This window comes from Eutrema salsugineum, unplaced genomic scaffold (assembly GCF_000478725.1).
Source record: "Eutrema salsugineum unplaced genomic scaffold, Eutsalg1_0 scaffold_7, whole genome shotgun sequence".
Classification (NCBI taxonomy): domain Eukaryota; kingdom Viridiplantae; phylum Streptophyta; class Magnoliopsida; order Brassicales; family Brassicaceae; genus Eutrema; species Eutrema salsugineum.
This window is the reverse complement of record NW_006256486.1, coordinates 11,656,058-11,676,272: the sequence shown is the minus strand read 5'-3', so window position 1 is coordinate 11,676,272 and position 20,215 is coordinate 11,656,058. Positions and strand designations below refer to the sequence as shown.

General features: G+C 41.7%; 2 non-coding genes across 2 annotated transcripts; both read right to left on the bottom strand.

Annotated features, from left to right (window-relative positions):
* Positions 1–5,595: 5,595 nt before the first annotated feature.
* Positions 5,596–5,702, bottom strand: LOC112083319. Its single transcript, XR_002897607.1, has one exon. It is a non-coding gene; the product is annotated as a small nucleolar RNA R71 (small nucleolar RNA).
* A 12,121-nt stretch (positions 5,703–17,823) lies between these two features.
* Positions 17,824–17,930, bottom strand: LOC112083271. The gene has a single exon (XR_002897560.1). It is a non-coding gene; the product is annotated as a small nucleolar RNA R71 (small nucleolar RNA).
* Positions 17,931–20,215: the final 2,285 nt, after the last annotated feature.

The following is a 20,215-nucleotide window of genomic DNA, read 5'->3' as shown; positions in this document are numbered from 1 at the left end:
GAGTAGTTTAGCTTAATGAGGTTCTAGATGTGTAGGTTAGGGTGCTAAGGTGTTAGCTTAGGAGTGCTTAGGGCTAGATTCATTGGTTCATTTCTCTAAAAAGCTGTTCTCTAGGCTAGATCTTTGCACATCACTTGTGACCTAGATTCTGGGAATTTCATGCACAACAAGTTTTTGATGAAATTCCTGAAAGAGCTGTATTAGAGGTTTAAGCATTTGCTGCATGATGATGTTTTGTTATTTGCTTGATTGATCTTTTAGAACTGTTTCTTAATGCTCATTGATTCATATTTCACAAATGATGGTTTGGTTTGAAAATGGATTAGTGTAGAGGTTAATGCCTTCATAAGAGGATTAATCTAGATTAGAGTTCTAAATCACTTGAATCATGTCTCATCATTGTCATTAACATTCCTGATTTAGCATCAAAGCACCCTAGCCAACTATCATGTCTAGAATCTCATGCTTCCATCATCTCATATTCATACCACTTGTCATTTGCTTGTTTAAGTTGATCATTAGCTTTAATTCTTGTTTTAAGTTTGTTTAGTGGAAATAACATCAAAACCTTATTCATTTGGCTTGAATTAAGAACTGATCATGCATCTTAGTGTCTACACATGATGGATTGATACCCTTTGTACTGCAAAGTGACAAAAGGGATTGATAACCCCTCATTTAGAGCCTTGAAAAATCTAGTTATCATTATTGTTGATATACACATATTTTGTCATGTTTAGGATTGCATTTTGGTCCAAATATTGAGTCTCATCCATACATTTAGCTAGTTTTATTAGAGTTTGTCTTTGGTTCTAGCTTTGTTTAAGAATTGCATTAGGTCCTAGAGTGTCCTGCATTTTTGGAGTATTCTCAGGTCATTTGGAGACTTTTGGGAGCAACTTGGAGCTGGGGTCATGGAGGAACCCTCACCTGTGTACAGCAACTCGGACAGATGGTTTGGCGCATACGAGACCCTCACAATGATCGCGTGGGACGAAGGACTTGCAATGCGATTAAACCTCCGGTGTCTTCATCAAGAATCAATAGGAATGAGTCTTGTTTCCGGAACACTTGGAATCAGACGATTTGGAGCCGTGAACTGGGAGATATCTCCATCAGAAGGAACACAAGCCTCGCGGCCCATTCAGGTCTTACGCGATGCGCCTCAAAGAACCGACGAGACGGGGGCTTTTCCAATGTCATACGGGATTGAGCCTTTCACCAAACTTGGAGCTTAGGACGTCATCTGGTTTGTGGAGTTAGAAGATCGAGGTTCGGACAAGTGAGCAAGGAGTTATTAAGGATTTGGTGCAAGCGGTCTACATTCATATCGAGAAGGAGTACCGCCCAAAATCTGGTCGGTATTACCTTGGAACCTTGACGTTTTTGGCTGGCTTTTGGAAGCCAAATTGCCGAAGAAATATCGACGTCCTGCACCGACTGAATTCTGCTCGGTATTGATCCCCTGAAGCTATCCTTGACGCCGCACCGAGGTGAATTCAGCCGGTGTAGTGTCTCGGTGTAACCAGCCTCAAATTGCCGAAGAAATATCGACGTCCTACACCGGCCAAAATCACCTCTATACATTCTCGCTTCATGACGTTTATGTGGACCTTTTTTGGGCCAAAACTTAGTTTGTCCTAGGTTGGCCCAGCAAGAAACCCTACCTATATATATGTTTTAGGCATTATCCAGCAGACTAAACTTTATTCTCTTTGTTTTCTTTGCCTCTTTTGTGAAAAACCTAAACTTTGTAAGAGAGATCTTCATTTTCTGGGTTGAATCAAGAGAGTAATTAGGGTTTAAAGCTGAAATCCATCACTATCTATCATCTCCATCTTCATCTTCCACCCCTTTGTGAGTTTTAATCAGAGAGATTGAGAGATTTCTGTGTTTAAAGCTGCAAACCCATCATCATCCATATTCTCCATCTCCATTTCTCATCATTAATCATGCCAATCTTCTCAACTTGCAAAGGTTTAAGAGAGATTAGTATGATTAGTGAGTAGTTTAGCTTAATGAGGTTCTAGATGTGTAGGTTAGGGTGCTAAGGTGTTAGATTAGGAGTGCTTAGGGCTAGATTCATTGGTTCATTTCTCTAAAAAGCTGTTCTCTAGGCTAGATCTTTGCACATCACTTGTGATCTAGATTCTGGGAATTTCATGCACAACAAGTTTTTGATGAAATTCGTGAAAGAGCTGTATTAGAGGTTTAAGCATTTGCTGCATGATGATGTTTTGTTATTTGCTTGAATGATCTTTTAGAACTGTTTCTTAATGCTCATTGATTCATATTTCACAAATGATGGTTTGGTTTGAAAATGGATTAGTGTAGAGGTTAATGCCTTCATATGAGGATTAATCTAGATTAGAGTTCTAAATCACTTGAATCATGTCTCATCATTATCATTAGCATTCCTGATTTAGCATCAAAGCACCCTAGCCAACTATCATGTCTAGAATCTTATGCTTCCATCATCTCATATTCATACCACTTGTCATTTGCTTGTTTAAGTTGATCATTAGCTTTAATTCTTGTTTTAAGTTTGTTTAGTGGAAGTAACATCAAAACCTTACTCATTTGGCTTGAATTAAGAACTGATCCTGCATCTTAGTGTCTACACATGATGGATTGATACCCTTTGTACTGCAAAGTGACAAAAGGGATTGATAACCCCTCATTTAGAGCCTTGAAAAATTTAGTTATCATTATTGTTGATATACTCATATTTTGTCATGTTTAGGATTGCATTTTTGTCCAAATATTGAGTCTCATCCATACATTAGCTAGTTTTATTAGAGTTTGTCTTTGGTTCTAGCTTTGTTTAAGAATTGCATTAGGTCCTAGAGGGTCCTGCATTTTTGGAGTATTCTCAGGTCAATTGGAGACTTTTGGGAGCAACTTGGAGCTTGGGTCATGGAGGAACCCTCACCTGTGTACAGCAACTCGGACAGATGGTTTGGCGCATACGAGACCCTCACTTTGATCGCGTGGGACGAAGGACTAGCAATGCGATTCAACCTCCGGTGTCTTCATCAAGAATCAATAGGAATGAGTCTTGTTTCCGGAACACTTGGAATCAGACGATTTGAAGCCGTGAACTGGGAGATATCTCCATCAGAAGCACAAGCCTCGGGGCCCAATCAGGTCTTACGCGATGCGCCTCAAAGTACCGACGAGACGGGGGCTTTTCATATGTCATACGGGATTGAGCCTTTCACCAAACTTGGAGCTAAGGACGTCATCTGGTTTGTGGAGTTAGAAGATCGAGGTTCGGACAAGTGAGCAAGGAGTTATTAAGGATTTGGTGCAAGCGGTCTACAATCATATCAAGAAGGAGTACCGCCCAAAATCTGGTCGGTATTACCTTGGAACCTTGACTTTTTTGGCTGGCTTTTGGAAGCCAAATTGCCGAAGAAATATCGACGTCCTGCACCGACTGAATTCTGCTCGGTATTGATCCCCTGAAGCTATCCTTGATGCCGCACCGAGTTGAATTCAGCCGGTGTAGTGTCTCGGTGTAACCAGCCTCAAAATGCCGAAGAAATATCGACGTCCTACACCGGCCAAAATCACCTCTATACATTCTCGCTTCATGACGTTTTTGTGGACCTTTTTTGGGCCAAAACTTAATTTGTCCTAGGTTGGCCCAGCAAGAAACCCTACCTATATATATGTTTTAGGCATTATCCAGCAGACTAAACTTTATTCTCTTTGTTTTCTTTGCCTCTTTTGTGAGAAACCTAAACTTTGTAAGAGAGATCTTCATTTTCTGGGTTGAATCAAGAGAGTAATTAGGGTTTAAAAAGCTGAAATCCATCATTATCTATCATCTCCATCTTCATCTTCCACCCCTTTGTGAGTTTTAATCAGAGAGATTGAGAGATTTCTGTGTTTAAAGCTGCAAACCCATCATCATCCATATTCTCCATCTCCATTTCTCATCATTAATCATGCCAATCTTCTCAACTTGCAAAGGTTTAAGAGAGATTAGTATGATTAGTGAGTAGTTTAGCTTAATGAGGTTCTAGATGTGTAGGTTAGGGTGCTAAGGTGTTAGATTAGGAGTGCTTAGGGCTAGATTCATTGGTTCATTTCTCTAAAAAGCTGTTCTCTAGGCTAGATCTTTGCACATCACTTGTAATCTAGATTCTGGGAATTTCATGCACAACAAGTTTTTGATGAAATTCCTGAAAGAGCTGTATTAGAGGTTTAAGCATTTGCTGCATGATGATGTTTTGTTATTTGCTTGAATGATCTTTTAGAACTGTTTCTTAATGCTCATTGATTCATATTTTACAAATGATGGTTTGGTTTGAAAATGGATTAGTGTAGAGGTTAATGCCTTCATAAGAGGGTAAATCTAGATTAGAGTTCTAAATCACTTGAATCATGTCTCATCATTTGTCATTAGCATTCCTGATTTAGCATCAAAGCACCCTAGCCAACTACCATGTCTAGAATCTCATGCTTCCATCATTTCATATTCATACCACTTGTCATTTGCTTGTTTAAGTTGATCATTAGCTTTAATTCTTGTTTTAAGTTTGTTTAGTGGAAATAACATCAAAACCTTATTCATTTGGCTTGAATTAAGAACTGATCGTGCATCTTAGTGTCTACACATGATGGATTGATACCCTTTGTACTGCAAAGTGACAAAAGGGATTGATAACCTCTCATTTAGAGCCTTGAAAAATCTAGTTATCAATTGGCGCCGTTGCCAAAGTGTGATAGCATTAAGATTGTGTCATTTCTTGAGATCAAGCATTTTCTTTTGTGTTTTCTAATTTCTTTCAAGTTCTGGTTGTGAGTTTCAGGTGCATGAACACCAGGTCCAGATCAAGAAGCTGTGGTCCACCTTTCCCCTTAAACGACAACATTAATCTTTTGGTTCCAAGAAGGAGAAGGGATAGGCGTGGAAGACAGATTGATCAGGCTTATATAGAAGATAAAAGACAGCATGTAGTTGACATTGAGCAACCGGCTCAGGAGCAACATGCTCAGGTGCAGCAGGGTAATGTAGTTGGTAATGCAGCTGGTAATGGAGCTGGTCATGGGTTACATCAGGGTAATGTTGAGCAGGAACAGGAGCATCAACAGCAAGCTTATGTCCACCAGGGACAAGCTCCAGCTCATTAGCAGAGGCATCAGGCCAATGTACAGCAAAGACAACAGGTGCACCACCATGAGCCCTTCCAACACCAACAAAGGAGATATGAGTAGCCACAGGTCTATGTTGGAGAGAATGACAGGGCCAATGCTCATCAGTATAGAGCTGGAATTCAAGCATCACCTGTGCAAAACAACAACTTTGAAGTGAAGGCATCATTACTGAATAATGTCCAAAACTCCAAGTTTCATGGATTGGCAATGGAAGATCCCTTGGAACACTTGGATCAATTTGATAAAGTGTGTGACTTGACAAAGATAAATGGAGTATCTGAAGACAGTTTCAAGCTCAGATTATTCCCCTTCAGTCTTGGTGACAAAGCACACCAATGGGAGAAGAATCTCCCAAGAGGCTCCATTCAGACCTGGGAGCAATGCAAGCAGGCATTTCTATCTAAGTTCTTCTCAACTTCAAGAACAGCAAAGCTAAGAAACCAAATATCCAGCTTCACTCAACATAGCAATGAGAGTTTTGGTGAAGCATATGAGAAATTCAGGAGCTACACCAACCAATGCCCACACCATGGGTTTAGTGAGGCTTCTCTTCTCAGCACCTTTTATAGAGGAGCTCTTCCCATGATAAGGAACCAGCTGGATACTACCTCCAATTGAAATTTTCTGGGAAAGGAGATTCATGCTTCTTTAGAGCTGGTTGAGAACTTAGAACTGAGCAATGATACATATGGAGAAGACTTTGATAGAGCCAATAGGAGTGAGTGTTCAAGCAGGGATCAAAGGTATGAGAAGGATTTTAAAACACTTGAAAGGAAGCTGGACAAGGTGTTATTGGCCACTCAAAAGCCAATGCACTTTGTAGGAGAGTATGAGGAACCTTCTTAATGCTTTGAGAACATCAGTAAAGAGGGTCTTACTCAGGAAGAGCTTAACTATATTGGGAATCAGAGGTTCCAAAGGTATCAGTATGCCAATGCCAATCAGAACCTTTCCTACAGGAATCCCAATGTAGCAAACCCATAAGACCAAGTCTACCCTACCTCTCAAGCTCCACAGAATTTTGTTCCCAAGAACAACTTTCAAGGGTCTTTTCAACCAAAGAATCAGTATGCCCATAATCAGGGTTACAGTCAGCATCAGCAACCACTTCAGTGTTCTGGTTACAGTTCGCAGCAGCAGCCAAAGGCATCACCAGGGTTTGGTTCACCACAGTTCCAGCAGCAGCCGCTAGTTCAGCATCAGTTTCAGTCACCACCTGTCCACCAACAGCCACATATGGGGTCAGATATGGTTGGGATTCTACAACAGCTGCTTCAGGGTCAACAAGTGTTTGCAAGTCAGTATGCATCTGTCAGCTTGATGCCATTCTCCATAGCGAAGAAGCTTGGATTTAGAGTGGTCAAACCTCTAGGATCTCTCTTGTCCTTGCAGACAGATCAGTTATTGGAAGATCTACCTGTCAAGATAGGTGGTTTTGAGGTTCCAACTGATTTTGTTGTGCTAGAGATGGATGAGGAACCAGTTGATCCTCTTATTTTGGGCAGGCCATTCTTGGCCACAGCAGGAGCAATTATTGATGTGAGAGGTGGCATCATAGAGCTTCAACTTGGTTCTGAAAGGCTGAAGTTTGATGTGAATGCAATGATAAAGAAGCCAATAATAGAAGGGCAATGCTTCTATGTTGAGACAATGGATGATCTTGCTGATGAGCTTTTAGAGGAGTTAAACACAGAAGATCATCTTCAGATAGCTTTAACAAAAGAACATGGAGACCATGGCTATCTTGAAGATGAAACTTTGGAGCTCATGAAGCTTTTAGACTCTCACAAACCAGAGGGAAGCACCAGTTCTTACTTGAACTTGCATTATGAAGGTTCAGAGGCTGAAGAAAACCGGTTTAGAAGCTCAATTGTGTCAAGACCTTGCATTCATATCGACCATGATTCACTCGGTGTTCAGCTCGGTGTGGGGGATCAAAAAATGCCGAGAATATATCGACCAGCCACACCGGGTGAAATGATGTCGGTGTCTCAGAATTCTGTGCAAGGAGACAAAGTTTTGACCCACACCGCGGTGTATTCAGTCGGTGTGCAAACTCGGTGTGAGAGGGTCCAAAACGCCGAAGAAATATCGACCTCCCACACCGAGCAAAATCAGGTCGGTGTGAACACGGCGGCCAAGGAGAAAATGGGTTGTCAAGGGGGTTCTGAGGTGGTTCAGAGGCAGTACAACAATGCTGAGGGTGAACCACAAGGAGAACAACTACAACAAGCCTCTCAAACAGCTTGGGAAAGAGATTGGGATGCAAACAAAGCACCTCAAGTGGAACTCAAACCTCTTCCCAATCTCAGACTCTAGATGGGTTTAACCAGTTCATGTGGTGCCCAAAAAGGGGGAAATGACAGTAAGAAGAAATGAGAAGGATGAGCTGATTGCTACTAGAACTATAACTGGACACAGGATGTGTATAGATTATAGGAAGCTCAATGCAGCCTCTAGGAAAGATCATTTTCCTTTGCCTTTTATTGATCAAATGCTAGAGAGGCTTGCAAACCATCCCTTCTTTTGTTTTCTAGATAGTTACTATGGATTCTTTCAAATTCCCATAGATCCAAGAGACCAAGAGAAGACCACATTTACATGTCCTTATGGTACATTTGCATACAGGCGCATGCATTTTGGCCTTTGTAACGCCCCTGCCATATTCCAGCGTTGCATGATGCATATATTCTCTGACATCATTGAAGAGAAAGTGGAGGTGTTCATGGACGATTTTTCTGTCTATGACTCCTCCTTCTCCGATTGTCTTTCTAACCTGTCACAGGTCCTGGAGAGATGTGAGCAGCATAACCTGGTGTTAAATTGGGAGAAATGCCACTTCATGGTGCAGGAAGGGATTGTACTTGGGCATAAGATCTCTGAGAAGGGCATATAGGTTGACAGAGCAAAGGTGGAAGTGATGGTGAATCTGCAAGCTCCCACTTCAGTCAAAGGGATAAGAAGCTTCCTTGGGCATGCAGGGTTTTACAGAAGATTCATCAAAGATTTCTCAAGAATAGCCAGACCTTTGACAAGGGTGTTGTGTAAAGAGGTTGACTTTGTCTTTGATGCTGAGTGTGAAGAAGCTTTCAAGAAGATCAATGATGCATTAGTCAGTGCACCCATTGTCCAGGCTCCAGACTGGTCCCTTCCTTTTGAGGTTATGACTGATGCATCAGACTATGCAGTTGGAGCTGTGCTTGGCCAGAGGAAGGACAGGAAGGTTCATGTCATCTACTATGCCAGCAGAACCCTTGATTCTGCCCAGGAGAAGTATGCTACCACAGAGAAGAAAATATTGGCAATAGTCTTTGCTTTTGATAAATTCAGAAGCTACCTGGTGGGATCAGAAGTCATTGTATATACTGATCATGCAGCCCTCAGGTATATAATGACCAAGAAAGATGTCAAACTTAGGCTTTTGAGATGGGTCCTCTTACTTCAAGAGTTCGATATGGAGGTACAAGACAAGAAGGGTATAGAGAATGGAGCTGCAGACCATCTATCTAGGTTAAGAGTGGACTCTGAAGTCCCTCTTAATGACTCTCTCCCTGAAGCTGCAGACCATCTATCATTGATGGTTCTCAACTCTTATTTGGAGTTTGAAGAAGTGGATAGCATCCAAGAGAAGAGAATGCCCTGGTTTGCTGATATTGTGAACTTTCTTGCTTGTGGAGTGGAACCACCAGAACTTGATGCTTACCACAGAAAGAAGTTCTTCAGAGATATCCAGAGATACCATTGGGATGAACCTTACCTGTATGTCCTGAACAAAGATCAGCTGTATGGAAGATGTCTTGCTGAAGAGGAGATGCAACCTGTGTTGCAAGAGTGCCATGGATCAGCTTTTGGGGGTCACATGGGAGCATTCAAGACTGTGTCCAAGGTTCTTCATATGGGTTTTGGTGGCCTACAATGTTCAAGGACGCTCAAGGAGTTGTTTCAGCATCTGATGCCTGTCAGAGGCATGGGAACATTTCAAAGAGGAGTGAGATGCCTCAAAATCCAATACTAGAGGTTGAAGTCTTTGATTGTTAGGGAGTGGACTTTATGGGGCCTTTCATCTCATCTTATGGGAATCAGTACATATTAGTGGTTGTGGACTATGTGTCCAAGTGGTTTGAGGCTATTGCTTCCCCTACCAATGATTCCAAGGTAGTGGTCAGGTTGTTCAAGAACATAATCTTCCCAAGATTTGGAGTACCCAGGGTTGTTATTTCTGATGGAGGGTCTCATTTTGTGAATAAAACCTTGGAGGGATTGCTGAAGAAGCATGGAGTGAAACATAAGGTAGCTACTCCTTATCATCCTCAAACTAGTGGCCAGGTTGAAGTGTCTAATAGACAAATTAAGGCCATTCTTGAGAGGACTGTTAGCTCAAGCAGAAAAGATTGGAGCAAAAGGCTGGATGATGCATTGTGGGCTTATAGAACAGCCTTTAAGACTCCAATTGGGACATCTCCTTTCAATCTGCTATATGGGAAGAGCTGCTACCTACCTGTTGAGCTGGAGTACAAAGCATTATGGGCTGTGAAGTTGCTGAACTTTGATATCAAAACAGCTCAAGAGAAAATGATCATTCAACTTCATGAACTTGAAGAGATCAGGTTGGGGGCTTTTGAGAGCTATAAGATCTATAAAGAAAAGACCAAGGCTCTACATGATCAAAAGATTTTGAAAAGGGAATTCAGGGAATGTGATTTGGTGTTGCTGTTCAACTCTAGGCTTAAGTTATTTATTGGAAAACTAAAGTCTAAAGTCTAGATGGTCTGGTCCCTTTAAAATTCTTGAGGTTAGGCCATATGGAGCTGTTGTGCTAGAAGGCAAAGATGGTCAAGAGTTTCTGGTTAATGGGCAAAGGATCAAGCACTACTTAGTCTCACAAAAGAAGGAGGAAGCTACATCAGTTTCCCTTCTTGATCCACCATCAGCATAAACTTGGTATCAAAATCAAACTTAGAGACTTTAAAAAAACTGCTCTTGGGAGACACCCCAAGCTTATCCCTGTATAAATGTTTCTTTTCTTGCTTTCTTTGGTTGTTTTTAGGATGTTTTAATCTTTTTTTCAAGTGTGTACAGGTTTTAGAAAGGTCCAGGTGCAGTTTTAAAAGGATTGGAGAGGAGAAAAGATGAAAAATGGGCTGAGGAATGCATTCATGTCGACATGGTTTCCCTTGGTGTGTCTGCTCGGTGTAACAGGTTCAAAATGCCGAGAAAATATCAACCAGTTACACCGAGCAACTAGAGGTCGGTGTGGAACACAAAATAGCAAAGGACCTCTCACACCAAGGTGATCTCACTCGGTGCATTTGCTCGGTATAAACAGGTTCAAAAGGCCGAGAAAATATCGACCTATACACCGAGCAAAATGAGGTTGGTGCAGTACAGGAAGGAGCCGAGTCTTGCCTCACACCAAGGTGATTCTGCCTGGTGCAAGAACTCGGTGTAGGAAGGGAATAAACTTGAGAGCACACCGACCTCCCACACCGAGTTGATTCATGTCGATATGACCTTGGTGCAGCCTATTGTCCAGCGGTCCAAAGGGTGGCTCGGTCAAAGTCAAAGACTCCAGCCACCTACAGCTGTCTCCCAGACACCAAAAGCAGCTGTGGTCCACACAAAAAAATCGGTTCCCATCCTCTTTCTCTCTCATTTTTGCGAAAACCTCCATTGTTGCTCTCAAAGAGCTTCATTTCTTTGCTTGTGGATCGATTTTTCTGGTGAACTCTTTGCCCCATCTCGTTTTCTTGCATCATTTGACCCAACTCCAAGGTACATTTTGCTTAATTTGCTTCTTGAGTTCAAAACCCCTAAATCGTTGTTCTTCTTGATTTTTCTTGAAGAAGTTTTTTGTGAAACTGAGAACGCACTGCTTGAAACTGAGTTAGAACCTTGGTGTTTAGGTTGTGGGTAGCTAGAAACGAGCTCACTTGTACCCAATTGTTTTTTTAATCCTGATTTTAGACTCTCTTTAGAATTTGTTGTTCTTGAGCTGAAATTTGGATTTTAGAAAATTATTTTGAAGTGAGAATCTCTTGGTGCTGCTTGGGAATGCTTAATGTGATTTTGCTAGATTTGTTTCCATTGATTTCATTCCAAGCAAAAATCATTTTGGAAATTTCAAGGATTTATTTCTCTAGAAACTCATTGTTTGTTTGAGAAATTGTTGAAACAGGTACCATGGCAAGAGGAAATCCTGTTTTGATGCCCAAAGTACCAAGGAGAGACAATGGCAAGGCAGTTGCTTCTGGTTCAGGGGAAAGGTCACAATCGGTTTCTGCTGGTTTTAAAAGCAAAGGGAAAGCAGTGGCTTTAAGAGCTTCAAGCTCAAGAGATTCAGGGAAACAGAAAAGACTTGAGAGGAGCCCAAGCGTGGAATCTAGTGAGGAAGAGAGCAATGTGGGTTCACCAGCTGTTGTGCTCCAAAAGAAAAAGAAAGTGGTGAAGAAGCCAAAGCCAAAACCTCCAGCTTACTCAGATTATCTCAGAAAACTCCAAGCTGTGGCACATGAAGGAACCTACTTCCCTGATCTTGAAATCTTGGGGAAACTTGGTATTCTTGAAGATGTAAAGGCAGTGCTTCAATCCATTGGACTTGGGAGCTTAATAGAAACGCCTCACCCTTCCTACAAAGAGATTACTTGCCAATTTCTTGCATCACTTCAGGTTGATTTCTATAGAGAGATTGGACCAGCTCAGCTTGAAGATGGTTTTGGAATCATTGCATTCAAAATTGGACAAGAGCGGTATGAGATGACCTTCAGGGAGATAAGTGAATGCTTTGGGTTCACTGTTGAGGGAAGGACGTGTTCAAGAAGGTTGATCTACTATGGATCCGACCTGGATCAGATATGGGGGACAATAGGAAGTGGTAATTATTCATCTGGTGTAACAAAGGCAGCTTGTATCAGGAGTCCAGTGCTCAGGATGGTGCACAAGATCATAGCTCACACCTTCCTTGGAAAGAAAGAGTACTCAACAGTGTATGATGAGGAGTTGATGTTCATTGGAGAAGGTCTTAAATCCTTGATGCCTAAGTTCAGCAGTGGCATGACTTTTAATGGTGATCCTCACAAACCAACAATGGCGGCCATTCTAGTCAAGAACCTTCTCTCAATTAGGAAATGGGCTCATGACACAAAAATGAAGGCACCCTCCATGCGCATAGGAGGCCTGATCACTCCTATTTTACTGAGTGCTGGAGTTGAGATGAGAGGTGAACAAATCGGTTTTAAGTTAATGGATGCTCTTCATTTGGCCAAGACAACATTTCTTGAAGGTGCTGTGGGTGATTCCTTTGCTTATAACCTTAGCATTGATAAGAAGGTGAAAGTAAGAGTCCTGCTGCCTAATCATTCCCTCACTTCACTCTCTGAAAATAAAAACATCCGTTTCTATGTCACCAAGGATCAGCACTACAACCCAGAGATCCATCCTCCCATTATAACTATCAGGAAGTTGGGGAAGCAGAGAGCGCCTGCTAATGATGCTGATCGAGATCAGGAACCGGTTCAGGAAGATCCTTTCTTGCCAGATCCAGTGTATGGGAGTCAAAGATACTTCTTTAACTCTTATGATGGTCAGATGCCCAATGATGCCACTGTTGCACATTACCAAACCAAGAACCTTCAGAGGTGGAACAAGTGGCAGGACAAGAACACCAAGAAGTTGGTGGAAACAGTGAAAACTTTGGCAAGCACAGTTAAGAGCATGGCTGCTAAAATCAAGAAGCTGAGTACAAAGCTTGAGAGGTTCCAAAGAGGAGAAGCTGGCAAGAGCTCTCACCAAGGGGAGTTACTTAGAATCTGCGGATCAGAGAACCATTCACCACCAGAGTCAGAGGAAGACGAGGTCAGAGCCAAGAGGGACGCCATGAGATCTCCCTCAAACCAATCCAGCAATCCATCCTACTCCATGGGGTCTCCAGCCCCATCTCTAAGTCCTTGAGAAGGTAACACTCCACCCTTGTAAATATGCATCTAGTTTAGCTTATTTTCTCTTTGCATTTTGTGATTTTGCTTTGCACTTTTCCTTCATGCTTTTATAACACAAGGGACTGTGTTATCTAAGTGTGGAGGAGGAGTTTTGTGTTTACTAATCATGTTTATTCTGCTCTTATTTTCCTTTTCACTTTGAGTCTCATTCTGCATTCATCTAAGTGCATATAAACCAAAACAAAATTAAAAAATCTGAAAAAAAATTCACAAAAAAAAAATGCTCATGTAGTTGCATTCACATTTTAGGTTGAGTCTAGTTTGCATTTTCATATAGGTCGCCTCATATGCAAATGGGAGTAATGATAGATTTTTTCTTGAAGAGAGCATCATTTTAAGGGTTTGGTCCTTTAATGCATTGCAAAACTGGTATGAAATCAAGTGTGAACCATGCTTTGAACTGGTGTCTCAATACTTCTGTGCTAGCTGAATCAAGTTGTGAATAGCCTCAACCTTGTTTAAGTGAGAACCCTTGAATTTGACATCTAATTATCATGTTTGTGCATATCATTGTGAATTCATGGGTACCACATACATATTTGAGCTTTCTTACCCTTTTTAATCACTCTTGCTAGCTCAAATAGCTGATCTCTCATCTTGAGACAGTTCCCTGCCTTTAGCCAAACCTTTCTTTGACGCCTAAACACCCTTCTTGTGTGCATGATTTGTGAGGCCTTGTTTCTAGTAAACTTGGTAAAAAGTGTTGGGTTTAGAGCGACAAAGATAGTGCTGCATGTAGACACTAGTCCAACATCAAGGGCTAGTCTAGGTTTAGGTGAAAGTGAGAGCATTGATTTTGAGTGTGTGAGCTGAAAAGAAAAAAATCTGAGTGATGAAAGTGGAAAGAACCGGATTGGTTAGGGGAATGAATGCTTAAATGAAAGAAACTGAGGGTGTGCTGGAATGTAAAGCTCATGTTGAAATGAAAAGAGTCTCATGAAAAGAAAAAGAAAAGATTCAAAAAGAGGCTGGATTAAGGAAGAGCTTGTGTGTTAAAGAAAAGAAACTCACTAAGTGGTTGTTAAAGAAAGCATTACCCGAAGAGATGAAATGAAGAGAGTGATGAGAGCTGATTGAGTGTCAAAGGCAAAATGCCATTTGGGGTGAGTAGACTAGAGAAAGAGTCTTGAGAGGTTTAAAGTTGAGTGTGAAAAGCATTTTGGGTGTGGGGTAGATGCAGTTCTATCTTTGTATGCATCCATTGCTTTTTACCCTTAGCATTTTACTAAAGTCTACTAATTTTTGAGTGATCCCCTTGCATGGAGTACCAGTTACTTGATTTAGATCATTTTAATCTCAAAACCCAGTCCCAAGACAAATGAATTCACTTGATTTGCATGAACATGATCCACTTGAAACTTTAAATGAATGTCAAAAGGTTGAGGTTAGGAATGCTTGTGAAGGTTGGTGCTTGAGTTTGGTTCATTTGGTGACAAGTATGGCTAATTTTTATGAGTAAACCAGTTTGCATTGCAGTCTAGAATTGATAACTTGAACAATGAGCTTTGAATTCTTTTAATGATGATCTCTCTTTACAGAAATATGAACTCCCATGCATTCAACCTCTCTCTCTCATTTTTTCTTGTTTGCTTGAGGACAAGCAAAGGACAAGTGTTGGGGAGTTGATATACTCATATTTTGTCATGTTTAGGATTGCATTTTTGTACAAATATTGAGTCTCATGCATACATTTAGCTAGTTTTATTAGAGTTTGTCTTTGGTTCTAGCTTTGTTTAAGAATTGCATTAGGTCCTAGAGTGTCCTGGATTTTTGGAGTATTCTCAGGTCATTTGGAGAGTTTTGGGAGCAACTTGGAGCTGGGGTCATGGAGGAACCCTCACCTGTGTACAGCAACTCGGACAGATGGTTTGGCGCAGACGAGACCCTCACTTTGATCGTGTGGGACGAAGGACTTTCAATGCGATTCAACCTCCGGTGTCTTCATCAAGAATCAACTTAGAATCAGACGATTTGGAGCCGTGAACTGGGAGATATCGCCATCGAAAGGAACACATGCCTCGCAGCCCGATCAGGTCTTACGCGATGCGCCTCAAAGAACCGACGAGATGGGGGCTTTTCCAATGTCATACGGGGTTGAGCCCTTCACGAAACTTGGAGTTAAAGACGTCATCTGGTTCGTGGAGTTGGAATATAGAGATTCGGACCAGTGAGCAAGGAGTTATGAAGGATTTGGTGCAAGCGGTCTACATTCATATCGAGAAGGAGTACCGACCAAAATATTGTCGGTATTACCTTGGAACCTTGACGTTTTTGGCTGGCTTTTGGAAGTCAAATTGCCGAAAAAATATCGACGTCCTGCACCGACTGAATTCTGCTCGGTATTGATCCCCTGAAGCTATCCTTGACGCTGCACCGAGGTGAATTCAGCCGATGTAGTGTCTCGGTCTAACCAGCCTCAAATCGCCGAAGAAATATCGACGTCCTACACCGGCCAAAATCACCTCGATACATTCTCGCTTCATGACGTTTTTTTGGACTTTTTTGGGCCAAAACCTAGTTTGTCCTAGGTTGGCCCAGCAAGAAACGCTACCTATATATATGTTTTAGGCATTATCCAGCAGACTAAGCTTTATTCTCTTTGTTTTCTTTGCCTCTTTTGTGAAAAACCTAAACTTTATAAGAGAGATCTTCATTTTCTGGGTTTAATCCAGAGAGTAATTAGGGTTTAAAGCTGAAATCCATCATTATCTATCATCTCCATCTTCATCTTCCACCCCTTTGTGAGTTTTAATCAGAGAGATTGAGAGATTTCTGTGTTTAAAGCTGCAAACCCATCATCATATATCTTGTCCATCTCCATTTCTCATCATTAATCATGCCAATCTTCTCAACTTGCAAAGGTTTAAGAGAGATTAGTATGATTAGTGAGTAGTTTAGCTTAATGAGGTTCTAGATGTGTAGGCTAGGGTGCTAAGGTGTTAGATTAGGAGTGCTTTGTGCTAGATTCATTGGTTCATTTCTCTAAACAGCTGTTCTCAAGGCTAGATCCTTGCACATCACTTGTGATCTAGATTCTGGGAATTTCATGCACCACAAGTGTTTGATAAAATTCCTGAAAGAGCTGTATTAGAGGTTTAAGCAATTTCTGCATGATGATGTTTTGTTATTTGCTTGAATGATATTTTAGAACTGTTTCTTAATGCTCATTGATTCATATTTCACAAATGATGATTTGGTTTGAAAATGGATTAGTGTAGAGGTTAATGCCTTCATGAGAGGATTAATCTAGACTAGAGTTCTAAATCACTTGAATCATGTCTCATCATTGTCATTAGCATTCCTGATTTAGCATCAAAGCACCCTAGCCAATTATCATGTCTAGAATCTCATGCTTCCATCATCTCATATTCATACCACTTGTCATTTGCTTGTTTAAGTTGATCATAAGCTTTAATTCTTGTTTTAAGTTTGTTTAGTGGAAATAACATCAAAACCTTACTCATTTGGCTTGAATTAAGAACGGATCCTGCATCTTAGTGTCTACACCTGATGGATTGATACCCTTTGTACTGCAAAGTGACAAAAGGGATTGATAACCCCTCATTTAGAGCCTTGAAAACTCTAAGTTATCAATTGTAGAATGAAACCATGCATTAAAGCGAGCAAGTAATGATAAAGTTCATTAGATATTGATATATCATGGTTTTTATGGTTTTTAACCATGGTATAAGTCTTATTTATAGAATCTTTTTAGTGTCTTTCGAGTCTTTTGGAGTCTTTTCAGGTCATAGGTACGTTTGGAGCTTAACTGGAGACTTTGGAGCACTTTGGAGCTTAATCAGGATCAAATTCGTCAAGTATGGATTTTGTGCTTTAGTGACGCTCGACACCATGGTGTCGCGCGACACCCTTTTTTTTTATAACCTAGTTTACTTATTTTGTTTTCTCTCTTTGTTTTTGGTGTTTCAGGTTTATGCATACTCGTGGAACCAGAAGCAACAAGGACATCCCGCTAGTGAATTTGAGCAACGAAGAGCTAGCTGAGTTAGAGCGAACAAACAGGAAAGCAAGAGATCCGGCAATGATGGAAAACGCCAATGGACTTGTTCGTGATGATCTTGGAGTCTGGAGAGACCAAGAGGGTCATGTGTGCAATGCGAGAGGCCAAAGGCTTGATGGAGATGGCAACATCATTCCACCAGCACCTTTACCAGTGGATGTTGTTGACCAGAATCCACCACCTGCACCGCGTGGTAATGCTGTGATCGTTCCACATCAGAGGAACGCTCCAGAAGATTGGAATGTAAGGGAACCTGCACCTGCAGCTGGTCGTGGACAAACACTTGGAGATTACAACAGGCCTGAGCAGTTCTATGCAAATCGTTCTGCGATTCGCGCCCCTGCGTTTCAAAGAAACGATTTTGAGCTGAAACCTGTGTACTACACTCTTGTGGGTCAGCATCCTTTCCATGTCCACTCTCATGAGCACCCTATGGATCACATCGAGAGGTTTGAGGACTTGGTCACCAGCATCAAATACAATGGAGTGTCCAACGATTTCCTCCTCTGCAAGCTGTTTCCTTACTCTCTTGCTGGAGAAGCAGCTAACTGGTTGAAGCAGTTGGAGCCAGAATCACTCACTACTTGGGAAGAGACCAGGAATGCCTTCCTGCACAATTTTTTCGATGATGCTAGGTCTGAGGAGTTGAGGACGAAAATTTCAACTTTTTCTCAGGAACCAACTGAAGCATTCAAAGCTTCTTGGGTGCGATTCAAATCGTACCAACGAGACTGCCCCCATCATGGCTTCAGCGATGTGCAATTGTTGGGTATCTTTTTTCAGAGGTATCGACTGGAGGTATCAGATGGCTCTTGATGCAGCGAGCAATGGAAACTTCAACACCAGATACCCAGACGAAGCTGTTGAGCTCATCGAAAACTTGGCATCTAGCAATAGTACCAAGAATGCAGACTATCAACGAAGGAAGCAGGCTGGGAACATGGATGGATCGCAAATTGCTGAGGTGAAGGCTAAGCTTGACTCTGTGCATAGCCTTCTTGTGGGTAAGAAATCTGTCAGATACACTGCAGGAGTTCAGAATTTCGGACCAGATGAAGCTTTTGAGGAAGAGGATGTTAACTTCATCAATGGAGCTGGATTTCAGGGTCAGAGATTTGGTTATGGGCAAGGGAACACGAATTACAATGGAAATAAGTAGAGGAGTACCTTCACAGGTAATCAGAACTCTTCTGGTTACAGCTCCAAACCTCAGTACCAGACATCCTACTCCAACAACAGTTTTTCAAGGAACTATGGTTCTCCTCCTCCTCAAACTTTAGATAATGAGGTGAAGTCTATGCTGGAACAGATCTTGGAAGGTCAGCAGAAGATGACAGTGGACTTTAATGGGAAGATTGATGCTATGTATCTGGATCTGAATGGAAAAATTGAAGTTCTGAACATTCATGTCAAGAAGCTTGATACTCAGGTTGCTCAGACTGCAGAGTCTGTAAAAATTCAAGAAGGATTCCTTCCTGGGAAGACTGATACCAATCCTAGGCATTACTGCAGTGCCATCTCGTCAAGGAGTGGTAAAAAGTTGACTCCTATGCTGAAAAAGGGTGTTTCTGAGGATGAAATCGTGGAGTTTGACGAATCTGAAAAAAATTTCGAAATTGCAGAGCCAGTGTCGAGCGACACCACAACCAGTGTCGCGCGTCACCAATTGCAGAGCAAAGCTAATATTGCTCAAAGTCCGAAATCTGCTGAGGAAAAGGTTTACAAACCTAAGGTTCCTTACCCAAGGAGTCCTAGGAAGTCCAAGCAGGAGCTAGATGATGCCAGATGCAAGGCTTTGATGGAGAAGCTTGTGATTGAGATTCCTTTGGTTGATGCTGTGAAGATTGCTCCTACTCTCAGACACTATGTGAAGAAGATGGTGACTAATAATGTGGGTCATGAGGAAGGAGCGATGATGATCTCTGAACATGTCAGTTCTGTGATTCATAATAAGATTTCAGAAAAGCTCTCGGACCCAGGAAGTTTTGTTTTGGACTGCTCTATCTTCTCAGAGAGGTTCAAGAGATCGCTGTGTGATCTTGGTTCGAGTGTCAACCTCATGCCACACTCTGTAGCTGTTAGCCTTGGGATGACTGACTTCAAGCCAACTAAGATCTCTTTGATCCTAGCAGATCGGTCTAAAAGAATCCCAAAAGGTGTCTTGGAAAATGTTCCAATCAAAGTTGGTGATTGCATAATTCCTACAGATTTCGTGGTTCTGCAATATGGAGAGGAACCCAAAGATCCTCTTATCCTGGGAAGATCGTTTTTAGCTACAGCTGGAGCGGTGATTGATGTCAAGCATGGTAACCTTGATCTCCACCTGGGAGATACCATCATGACTTTAAAGATGGAGAAGCTGAAGGATCCCACCATAGATGGTCAGACATTCCAAGTCACTGCAATACCTGAAGTGATAGTTGGAGATCAGAACGTGTTTGATGCTGAGATGGTGAGAGATCAATCTGAGTTGACGAAAACGTCTACAGAACCAGTGACTGCTGTTGATCAGGAAGCTCCAAACATTGCACTCCATCCATCTCCACCAAAGCAAAGGTACGCATTTCTTGAGCCTAATCCTAATTCTTGCGATATCATCAAAATTGATTTGAAAGATGCAGATTCAGTCTCTCGACGCAAGCTACGAGATTATCGTAGAACACTTGGTTTTTCTATTGATGATATTGCAGGGAATAGGTTGAAGCCACCCAAACACAGATCTCTCCCTGGTGCTATTCCTGTATTCCTTGGACGACCTCATGCGCACAACGCTTACACACCACCATGGATGAGACGAATTTCACAGAGGCACTCTTTGCCACTGTCTGATCCACCAGATGCATAGTCTATCCATAGTCAAGCTAATGACTTAAAACAAGCGCTTGGTGGAAGGCAATCCACTGGTAAGTCTGTGCATATGTCTTTTTGTTTCAGCTGATTTTCGTTTTTCGTTTTCGTGTTTTTAGGTGAAGTAGAGCCTGGTGTCGAGCGACACCACAATCGGTGTCGCTTGTCACTTGCTTCTGTGAAAAAA